Consider the following 11,695-nt stretch of genomic DNA (forward strand, 5'->3'; position numbering starts at 1 on the left):
GTCTAAGGAGAAAGCTCGCATTGGATTTCTCGCTTTTGATTATTCTCAACTTAGACATCCATACCGGGACAACATAGACAACAGATAATGGACTCCTCTTTTAATGCATAACCATTCAACAACAAATAATATTCTCATAAGAGATTGAGGATAGTTGTCCAAAACTGAAACTTCCACCATGGATCATGGCTTTAGTTAGCGGCCCAATGCTCTTCTCTAACAATATGCATACTCAAATCATTCAACTCATGATAAATCACCCTTACTTCAGACAAGACGAACATGCATAGCAACTCACATGATATTCAACAAAGGGTAGTTGATGGCGTCCCCAGGAACATGGTTATCGCTCAACAAGCAACTTAATAAGAAATAAGATACATAAATACATATTCAATACCACAATAGTTTTTAGGCTATTTGTCCCATGAGCTATATATTGCAAGGATAAAGGATAGAAATTTTAAAGGTAGCACTCAAGAAATTTACTTTGGAATGGCGGAGAAATACCATGTAGTAGGTAGGTATGGTGGACACAAGTGGCATAGTTTTTGGCTCAAGGATTTTGGATGCATGAGAAGTATTCCCTCTCAATACAAGGCTTAGGCTAGCAAGGCTATTTGAAATAAACACAAGTATGAACCGGTACAGAAAAACTCACATAAAAGACATATTGCAAGCATTATAAGACTCTACACCGTCTTCCTTGTTGTTCGACCCTTACTAGAAAATATCTAGACCTTAGAGAGACCAATCATGCAAACCAAATTTTAGCAAGCTCTATGTATTTCTTCATTAATAGGTGCAAAGTATATGATGCAAGAGCTTAAACATGATCCTTATGAGCACAACAATTTTCAAGTATCAAATTATTCAAGACATTCTACCAATTACCACATGTAGCATTTCCCGTTTCCAACCATATAACAATTAACGAAGCAGTTTCAACCTTCGCCATGAACATTATGAGTAAAGCCTAAGGACATATTTGTCCATATGCAACAGCGGAGCGTGTCTCTCTCCCACACAATGAATGCTAGGATCCAACTTTATTCAAACAAAACAAAAATAAAAACATATAGACGCTCCAAGTAAAGCACATAAGATGTGATGGAATAAAAATATAGTTTCATTAGAGGAACCTGATAATGTTGTCGATGAAGAAGGGGATGCAAGGCATCCCCAAGCTTAGATGCTTGAGTCTTCTTGAAATATGCAGGGGTGAACCACCGGGGCATCCCCAAGCTTAGAGCTTTCACTCTCCTTGATCATATTGTATCATCCTCCTCTCTTGATCCTTGAAAACTTCTTCCACACCAAACTCAAAACAACTCATTAGAGGGTTAGTGCATAATCAAAATTCACATGTTCAGAGGTGACATAATCATTCTTAACACTTCTGGACATTGCACAAAGCTACTGAAAGTTAATGGAATAAAGAAATCCATCAAACATAGCAAAACAGGCAATGCGAAATAAAAGGCAGAATCTGTCAAAACAGAACAGTACGTAAAGACGAATTTTTTAGGTGCACCAGACTTGCTCAAATGAAAATGCTCAAATTGAATGAAAGTTGCGTACATATCTGAGGATCACTCACGTAAATTGGCAGATTTTTATGAGTTACCTACAGAGAGTACAGCTCAAATTCGTGACAGCAAGAAATCTGTTTCTGCGCAGTAATCCAAATCTTGTATGAACCTTACTATCAAAGACTTTACTTGGCACAATAATGCAACAAAATTAAGATAAGGAGAGGTTGCTACAGTAGTAACAACTTCCAAGACTCAAATATAAAACAAAAGTACTGTAGTAAAATCATGGGTTGTCTCCCATAAGCGCTTTTTTTTAACGCCTTTCAGCTAGACGCAGAAAGTGTGTATCAAGTATTATCAAGAGACGAAGCATCAACATCATAATTTGTTCTACTGATAGAATCAAAAGGTAACTTCATTCTCTTTCTAGGGAAGTGTTCCATACCTTTCTTGAGAGGAAATTGATATTTAATATTACCTTCCTTCATATCAATAATAGCACCAACAGTTTGAAGAAAAGGTCTTCCCAATATAATGGGACAAGATGCATTGCATTCAATATCCAAGACAACAAAATAAACGGGGACAAGGTTATTGTTAACCGTAATGCGAGCATTATCAACCCTTCCCAAAGGTTTCTTTGTAGAGTTATCAGCAAGATTAACATCCAAATAACAATTTTTCAATGGTGGCAAGTCAAGAATATTATAGATTTTCCTAGGCATAACGGAAATACTTGCACCAAGATCACATAAAGCATTACAATCAAAGTCATTGACCTTCATCTTAATGATGGGCTCCCAACCATCCTCTAACTTCCTAGGAATAGAAGCTTCACGATTTAATTTCTCTTCTCTAGCTTTTATGAGAGCATTTGTAATATGTTTTGTAAAGGCCAAATTTATAGCACTAGCATTAGGACTTTTAGCAAGTTTTTGTAAGAACTTTATAACTTCAGAGATGTGACAATCATCAAAATCTAAACCATTATAATCTACAGCAATGGGATCATTATGCCCAACATTGGAAAAAAATTCAGCAGTTTTATCACAAGCAGTTTCAGCAGTTTTAGCAGGTTCCGGCAGTTTTGCAGGCTTTGTATTAGAAGTAGAAATATTGCCAACACCAATTATTTTACCATTGATAGTAGGAGGTGTATCAACATGTGAAGAATTAGCATTACTAGTGGTGGTAATAGTCCAAACTTTAGCTACATTGTTATCTTTAGCATTTTCTTCTTTTTCCCACCTAGCACGCAATTCGGCCATCAATCTTATATTCTCATTAATTCTAACTTGGATGACATTTGCTATAGTAAATTTTTTATTATCAATGTACTCAGGTTTAGCAGCCATTTTATTAATTAAAGAAAATTGTGACGCAGACATGTATGAGATTCGGTTTTCAGCATTTGCAAGTTTAGTTTGCAACCCAGAGATCTCCATATTCAGATTTTCAAGTTGATTTCCTATATTTTTCAACAAGGTAGATTGTTCATTCATAGTTTTAGTAAACAATTTATTTTGATCATATTGGGATTGCATAAAGCTCTTGGTAGATCTTTCAATTTCTAACATCTTTTCCTCATTAGGTGAAACATATCTTCCATAAGAGTTACCATTAGCAGGATATGGCCTAGAGTTATTGTAATTGTTATTTTTAATGAAATTCACATCAACATGTTCTTCTTGGGCAACCAATGAAGCTAACGGAACATTATTAGGATCAACATTAGTCCTACCATTCACAAGCATAGACATAATAGAATCAATCTTATCACTCAAGGAAGAGGTTTCTTCAACAGAATTTACCTTCTTACCTTGTGGAGCTCTTTCCGTGTGCCATTCAGAGTAATTAATCATCATATTATCAAGAAGCTTTGTTGCGGCGCCTAGAGTGATGGACATAAAGGTACCTCTAGCATCTGAATCCAATAAGTTCCACGAAGAAAAAATTAGTCCTGCATAAAAGGTTTGGATGATCATCCAAGTAGTCAGTCCATGGGTTGGGCAATTTTTAACCAAAGATTTCATTCTTTCCCATGCTTGGGCAACATGCTCGTTATCCAATTGCTTAAAATTCATTATGCTACTTCTCAAAGATATAATTTTAGCAGGAGGATAATTACTACCAATGAAAGTATACTTACATTTAGTCCATGAATCAATACTATTCTTAGGCAGAGATAGCAACCAATCTTTAGCTCTTCCTCTTAATGAGAAAGGAAACAATTTTAATTTTATAATGTCACCATCTACATCCTTATACTTTTGCATCTCACATAGTTCAACAAAATTATTAAGATGGGCAGCAGCATCATCAGAAGTAACACCAGAAAATTGCTCTCTCATAACAAGATTTAGTAAAGCAGGTTTAATTTCAAAGAATTCTACTGTAGTAGCAGGTGGAGCAATAGGTGTGCATAAGAAATCATTATTATTTGTGTTTGTGAGTCACACAACTTAGTATTTTTCGGAGTACCCATTTTAGCAATAGTAAATAAAGCAAACTAGATAAAGTAAATGCAAGTAACTAATTTTTTTGTGTTTTTAATATGGCAAACAAGATAGTAAATAAAGTAAAGCTAGCAAATAATTTTTTTGTGTTTTGTTTTAGTGCAGCAAACAAAGTAGTAAATAAAATAAAGCAAGACAAAAAACAAAGTAAAGAGATTGGAAGTGGAGACTCCCCTTGCGGCGTGTCTTGATCTCCTTGGCAACGGCGCCAGAAAAAGCTTTACTGTCTACAACTGGTGCGTGGTTGACGTGGGAGGAAATCTCTGTGGTGTAGCTTTTCGTTCCCCGGCAACGGCGCCAGAAAAAGCTTTGCTGCTTGTGACGGTAAAGCACACGTCCTTTGGGAACCCCAAGAGGAAGGTATGATGCGTACAGCGGCAAGTTTTCCTCAGTAAGAAACCAAGGTTATCGAACCAGTAGGAGTCAAGAAGGACGTTGAAGGTTGATGGCAGCGGAGTGTAGTGCGGCGCAACACCAGGGATTCCGGCGCCAACGTGGAACCTGCACAAAACAACCAAGATACTTTGCCCCAACTTAACAGTGAGGTTGTCAATCTCACCGGCTTGCTGTAACAAAGGATTAGATGTATAGTGTGGATGATGATGTTTGCAGAAAACAGTAGAACGAGTATTGCAGTAGATTGTATTCGATGTTAAGAATGGACCGGGGTCCACAGTTCACTAGTGGTGTCTCTCCCATAAGATAAATAGCATGTTGGGTGAACAAATTACAGTTGGGCAATTGACAAATAAAGATAGCATGACAATGCACATACATGTTATGATGAGTAGTGTGAAATTCAATTGGGCATTACGTCAAAGTACATAGACCGCTATTCAGCATGCATCTATGCCTAAAAAGTCCACCTTCAGGTTATCATCCGAACCCCCTCCAGTATTAAGTTGCAAACAATAGACAATTGCATTAAGTATGGTGCGTAATGTAATCAACAAATACATCCTTAGACATAGCATTGATGTTTTATCCCTAGTGGCAACAGCACATCCACAACCTTAGAACTTTCATCACTTGTCCTGCATTTAATGGAGGCATGAACCCACTATCGAGCATAAATACTCCCTCTTGGAGTTACAAGTAAAAACTTGGCCAGAGCCTCTACTAATAACGGAGGGCATGCAAGATCATAAACAACACATAGATGATAGATTGATAATCAACATAACATAGCATTCATTATTCATCGGATCCCAACAAACGCAACATGTAGCATTACAAATAGATGATCTTGATCATGTTAGGCAGCTCACAAGATCTAACAATGATAGCACAATTAGGAGAAGACGACCATCTAGCTACTGCTATGGACCCATAGTCTAGGGGTGAACTACTCACACATCACTCCGGAGGCGACCATGGCGGTGAAGAGTCCTCCGGGAGATGATTCCCCTCTCCGGCAGGGTGCCGGAGGCGATCTCCTGAATCCCCCGAGATGGGATTGGCGGCGGCAGCGTCTCTGGAAGGTTTTCCGTATCGTGGCTCTCGGTACTGGAACTATTATCGATGAAGGCTTATGTAGGCGGAAGGGTAGGTCAGGGGGCGCAACGAGGGGCCCACACAACAGGGCCGCACGGCCAGCACCTGGGCCGCGCCGCCCTAGTGTGGCGTCACCTTGTCGCCCCACTTCGTTTCCCTTTCGGACTTCTGGAAGCTTCGTGGAAAAATAAGATCCTGGGCGTTGATTTCGTCCGATTCCGAGAATATTTCCTTACTAGGATTTTTGAAACCGAAAACAGCAGAAAACAGAACTGGCTCTTCGGCATCTCGTTAATAGGTTAGTGCCGGAAAATGCATAAATATGACATAAATATGTATAAAACATGTGAGTATCATCAATAAAGTAGCATGGAACATAAGAAATTATAGATACGTTTGAGACGTATCAGTCGCCGGCGAATAGAAACGCGCCGGCGGTAGCAAATTCTGTGCGCTGGCGGTAAGAAAATTCCTAGTAGTGCATTAGTCAGGTATTTAGCTATTCCCGATTACCTAGTTTTGCCATTCCCAATTACTTATACATAAACTATTAAAAATGTCTTTAACTTCCATTAAGCTTGACAAAGAAGGAGAGCGGCCAACATAGTTTGTACACTGAGTTAATGTACCATTTCTCAGGTATTTAGCTATGACCATCTTCTCTAGTATCATGAGAAACTTACACAAGAAGTTCATGTTCTTGAAGTTTTAATTAGTACCCTTTGACCAATTTAAAAATATGACATTTTCTAACCCCCTCTTCGTCTTGCAAAAGACACCTAGCTAGATATCTAACAAGGTATCGACTTGTCAATGCCTACAGATTGTAGACTAGGGTTTTAATAGGAAGTAGAGGGCAAGTAGATCTCGAGGGTTCAGCCGGAAAAGTACTCGACTGCTAGAAAACTAGGGTTATGTTGACAATGAAATCGATCTCCTCTTTCTCCTTCGACTCCCCCTTATATAGGAGGCGGAGCCGAAGGTTTCGTGATGTACAAGTTACAGAAACTGGGAGACTCTATGAGTTCGTCCCGTAATGATTACAAGTGTTATTCCTAATACAACTCTATCTTTCCAAAACTATCTCTTAATTGGGCTTTCGGGCTTCATAAACTTCGGGTCATGGGCCTTCAGCAAACCCCGGGTACCATCTTCGGCAGGCCCATTGGGGATGCCTATGTCAGTAGCCCCCGAGATTTTGCTTGAATCGAAGAATCAGGGAAAATCTCCATCTTTACAATTATCATATGATTTCTTCGAATCAATAAATAACTTTCATAAAACAATCATATATTGTACATGGATAATGGTAGTTGGGGCTGGTTCATCTGATGGATCAGGTACCAAATAACTGCTCTTGTGGCAATCCCACAAAAACTTACTTCAAGATCACGTCCCTGGACATGATCTCGGGATACTGGCGTAATTCGACATGTGCCGCTTAAGGTCTTACCAGATGTAAAATTCCAGTTATGTTTTATCGGATACCTAATGCGTCCGTTAGGATTTTTCTTCGTATCTGTTGATACGGAAAAAGTAGCAGAACGCAGTCAGAGGGGATGCCATGCCGCGCAGGACGGATCCCGGGGTCTTACCTACGCAAAGTTCTGCAACATTCAGAGATTAAACCGCGACTGAGACGCTCTGAGAATATATTGCCGAGTGCCTTTTTTCGGCTGCTAGAATAGCACATTTATTCGAGTCAACGGATGACTTGTATTTTGTTTATTTTGTCTTCCCGATGAGAGTATATGAAGAGTTATTCCATAACTCGAAATATGCTCACTGTGACTTTTTTAATTTCATCGGGTACGCGAACAGCGTTCCCGATGGGAGTAGCCCCCGAGGCTACAGCCAAGTGCTTGTACTTGGTTGTAGGCTCACCTTTTTAATGCTGTTATCGCTATATTGTCAACTTCTTCCATTGCTTTCAACTTTATCGGGTGCGCGACCAGCGCTCTCGATGGGAGTAGCCCCCGACGCTACAGTTGAGTATTTATACTTGGTTGTAGGCTCAATTTTTGTCGTTTTGAATCTTCTCTCTATCAAACTCCTTATAAAACTAGCCCCCGAGCATTTGAGCAAAAATTTGTATTTGATCAAGGGCTCCCGAAATTCCCAATAATACTCTGTTGTCGCCAATCCTCCCAACACTGCAGCCGGACTTTTTTCTATGACGTCTGTACTAACGATAGCCACGATCGCTGTACTGGGAAAACATGAGTTCTATCCTGTCACTGACTTGTGGGACCGAAAGTCTGCGGTTTTGACACGTTACGCAAGTGGGGGACACACGTCCTCCGTTTTTTCTGGCACGCGCATTGTGGCGCATGTTTAGTTAACTCCAAGTAAAAATACTTTTTTACCCCTGGACACACGTGTAGGGCATCAAATCCATTCTCCCACCATCCAACGGCATGACGTTTCGCTGGCTTCCTATAAATAGCCTTCTTCTTCCTCCTGCTATCCCCTTCGCTGCGCCGCGCTCATATCCTCTCTCTGTCCAAAAACTTCCATTGCAACCAAACAAGCTCCCGCGCTCGTCCTCACCCTCAATATCTCTAGCACCAACGTTGATGCCACCGCGGGCGAGGCTCACAAAGCACACCACCCCAGAAGCAAGCATGGTGACACAAGATCTGGATGTTTCCGAGTGGCAGAGATCCAAGATCTCAAACCAAGATGCGATCCTGATGAAGAAGCTTGGCTTGATGAAGGAGGGAGCACTGATATCACTACAAGAAAAGTTCTGATAGACAACGTCTCAAAATCGTCCGCTAAGGGGTATTTTTCGTCGCCTATGGGCCTAACCCGACGATATGGGTTCTGTTGTGGAAACTGCGTCAGGCAAAGTCCTACGACGATTTTTTCGGTCCGTCGCGCTTGGGCGCCCTTCCGCCACGGAAAATCGGACCGTTGCCCAAGTGTTTCCGGGAGCCCGTTGACTGCTGACGTCATGCAAACTGACACGTGGACGCTCGTTAACCGGCGCTAATCTGGCGTTAACCACGAAACCCCGTGGTAGATGGTAGGCCCACACGAGGCCTGGCCACGTCTTAAGCGGGCCGGCCCCATTAAGCTTACTGGTCGGCCCGACTTAGTTTGACCGGTCAACTATATAGCTGGGCTGGTCCATTAGTTACGTGGGCCGGGCCTAACCTCTAAAGTTGACTGGTCAAAACTTTAATGGGCCGGCCCACTAAGCATGTGGGCCGGGCCGAATGCACTCGTTTGACCGGTCAACAGGCAAAAGGGCCGGCCCACAAGACATGTGGGACCCACTTTCCTGGTATCGGGCCGGCCCATTTACAAAGTGGGGTCCACATTAAGGCAACTGGGCCGGCCAAGGAAGTTATTGGGCTGGCCCAATTAGCATGTGGGTCCCACTTTCCTACTATCGGGCCGGCCCATTTAGTACGTGGGGTCCACATTTGATCAAATGGGCTGGCCCAACAAGCCAGTGGGCCGGGCCAAAAGCACCGGTGGGTCCCACTTTCCTGTTAAAGGGCCAGCCCATTTAGTATGTGGGGTCCACCATATAGCAAGTGGGCCGGCCCAACAAGATCGTGGGCGGGCCAAAAACACAGTGGGTCCCACTTTCTGTTAAAGGGCCGCCCATTTACTATGTGGGGTCCACCATATCGGAAGTGGGCCGGCCCACGAAGTTAGTGGGCCGGCCCAATTCCCTGGTGGGTCCCACTTTCCTGTTAAAGGGCCGGCCCATTTAGTATGTGGGGTCCACCATATAGCAAGTGGGCCGGCCCAACATGCTAGTGGGCCGGGCCAAAACACAGGTGGGTCCCACTTTCCTGTTAAGGGTCCGGCCCATTTAGTATGTGGGGTCCACCATATAGCAAGTGGGCCGGCCCACCACGCTAGTGGTAGGGCCAAAAACACAGTGGGTCCCACTTTCGTCTTAAAGGGCCGGCCGTTTAGTATGTGGGGACCACCACAAAAGCAATTGGTGGCCCAACTAGTTAGTGGGCCGGCCCGGTAGTGGGTGGGGTCCACCTTAAAGCAAGTGGGCCGGCCCAATAAAAGTGTGGGGTCCACAAGAAATCAAGTGGGCTGGCCCAATAAGTAAGTGGGCCGGCCGTTTAGTTCTTTGTTTATATGCGGCGTAAAAGGCGCTTTAGGATTTTGCGGGCGGCACGTATGTGATTTCGCTTAATTGGGCCGTCTAAGGGATAGGAATTCGTGATTTAGATATCGAGAATATTTACGCAGCATTGATTTACGTCGGATAGCCTCACTTACCACAAGCACCAAAGAAAAAATGCGCGAAAAGAACTATAAAAACTAACTAAATATTACATCGGTGCAAGGCTTTGAAAAATATTACAGAACCCAGAGAAATTGAATGGTAATTAAACCTAGCAATACAATGAAGCGATCCGGCAATCTTTTAAGTTGTCCATGCACCTATATCTGAAACAAAGACATTACAAGTTAAGACAACAACAATGGAAACGCAAAGACACTGCAATATTGTTTGCCAAAGAATTTGGAACTCATCATTTCGTCGTTATAACAAGATCATTGTAATGCGCACAATAAGCAAACAAAGAGTGCATGCCGCATACCAACAGCCAATATAACAGAGCATGTTAGAATGAAACAGCAGACTTACTACTATCGAGTCCCATGCAAACCAACATGTTCAGGGAGTACAAAATTGGCATGAACAACATAGTAGCAGGCTATAAATTTTGTAACAACGACTGAGCAAGATGAAGTTATGATGGCTACATCTACGAAAGCAGGGAATGTAAACCAAAAATAGAAGTTACGATGGCAAAAGCTAAAGAGGAGGGAATGTGAACCAACATGTGCCAAGTGCAATTAGTTCATTTTTGCCGTGAACTAAATAATACTCCCGAACTTATAGTGAATGGGATGCAAATCAAGATGTTTCGTGATATAAAATTGTAATGAGCAACACATAGAGGATAGTTAATGCTTTAGCTTAGTATGGACCAGATACGTAATATAGTGGGATCACCTGTGAACTTGTATAAGAGGGAATGCAAACCAATATGTTCAGCTTTCCATATTTGAGCGTCATGCCAAGTCAGAGAAACAAGTCAATAATGCAGCTTTTGAAGAACAAGATGGCACGCAAAATTATTATCTAATAGTATGACAAGTTTATTTGTACTACAGGCTAGATAGCAGAGTGATAGCATGCCAAACTAAGTCCTTACTTTGTTAGCTTACAATGAACTAGATACAAAACAATGGCATCACCTAGTACGGGGAATGCAATCCAACATGTTCATGGAGTAAAAAATTGGCACAAACAACATAGTAGCAGGCCATAATTTTTGTAACAACGACTGAGCAAGATAAAGTTATGATGGCTAGATCTACAGAGCAGGGAATGTAAACCAAATATAGAAGTTACGATGCCAAAAGCTATAGAGCAGGGAATGCGAACCAACATGTGCAATTACTTAAAATTGGCCATGAACTAAATAATAGCAGGATGTTACTATAATACCTATAATTTTTGTAACAATGACTGAGCAAGATAGAAGTTATGATGGCTACATCTACAGAGCAGGGAATGCAAACCAAAATGTTCAATCGCTTAAAGTTAGCAATGAAGTAGAAAATAGCAACGTGTTACGGTCATAGCTAGGAATGAACTAAAAGAGCTTCAGACAAACAAGCATCCGAACCCGAACATGGCGCTAAAACAAGGGACTTACATTAGGAGAAGCACTCGTGGGAGTCACGGCAGATCTTCTGGGGTTGATAGATCCGGTGATGAAGTATGCTACATGTGCTACTTTGGGTTTGAGAGACGTACATTACACTTCATTATTAAACATCTCATATGCAAAAACGTAACGGCGCGTCGTTAGCACAAACAAAGTTCCCCCAAGATTAAACAAGAACTTGCAGGCAAGCAATAGAAAAGCGACAGTAGAAGAGTTTAGATCATGCAAGGCGCCGGTGAAGCAGATCCGGTTCATGCACAGCGGTGTCGGTGAGCAAGATACGATGCGGTGGACGACGGATCCGGCAAAGCGGCTCCGGTGGGGTGGACGATACCGCAGCTGAAGCGACTGCGGTAGACTGCTGGATGAGCATATGGTTTTGAGGTTCGGCGGGGATGATCCGGTCTGGTTGATGACGGCGTCGATG

Source organism: Lolium perenne, chromosome 5 (genome assembly GCF_019359855.2).
Source record: "Lolium perenne isolate Kyuss_39 chromosome 5, Kyuss_2.0, whole genome shotgun sequence".
NCBI lineage: Eukaryota > Viridiplantae > Streptophyta > Magnoliopsida > Poales > Poaceae > Lolium > Lolium perenne.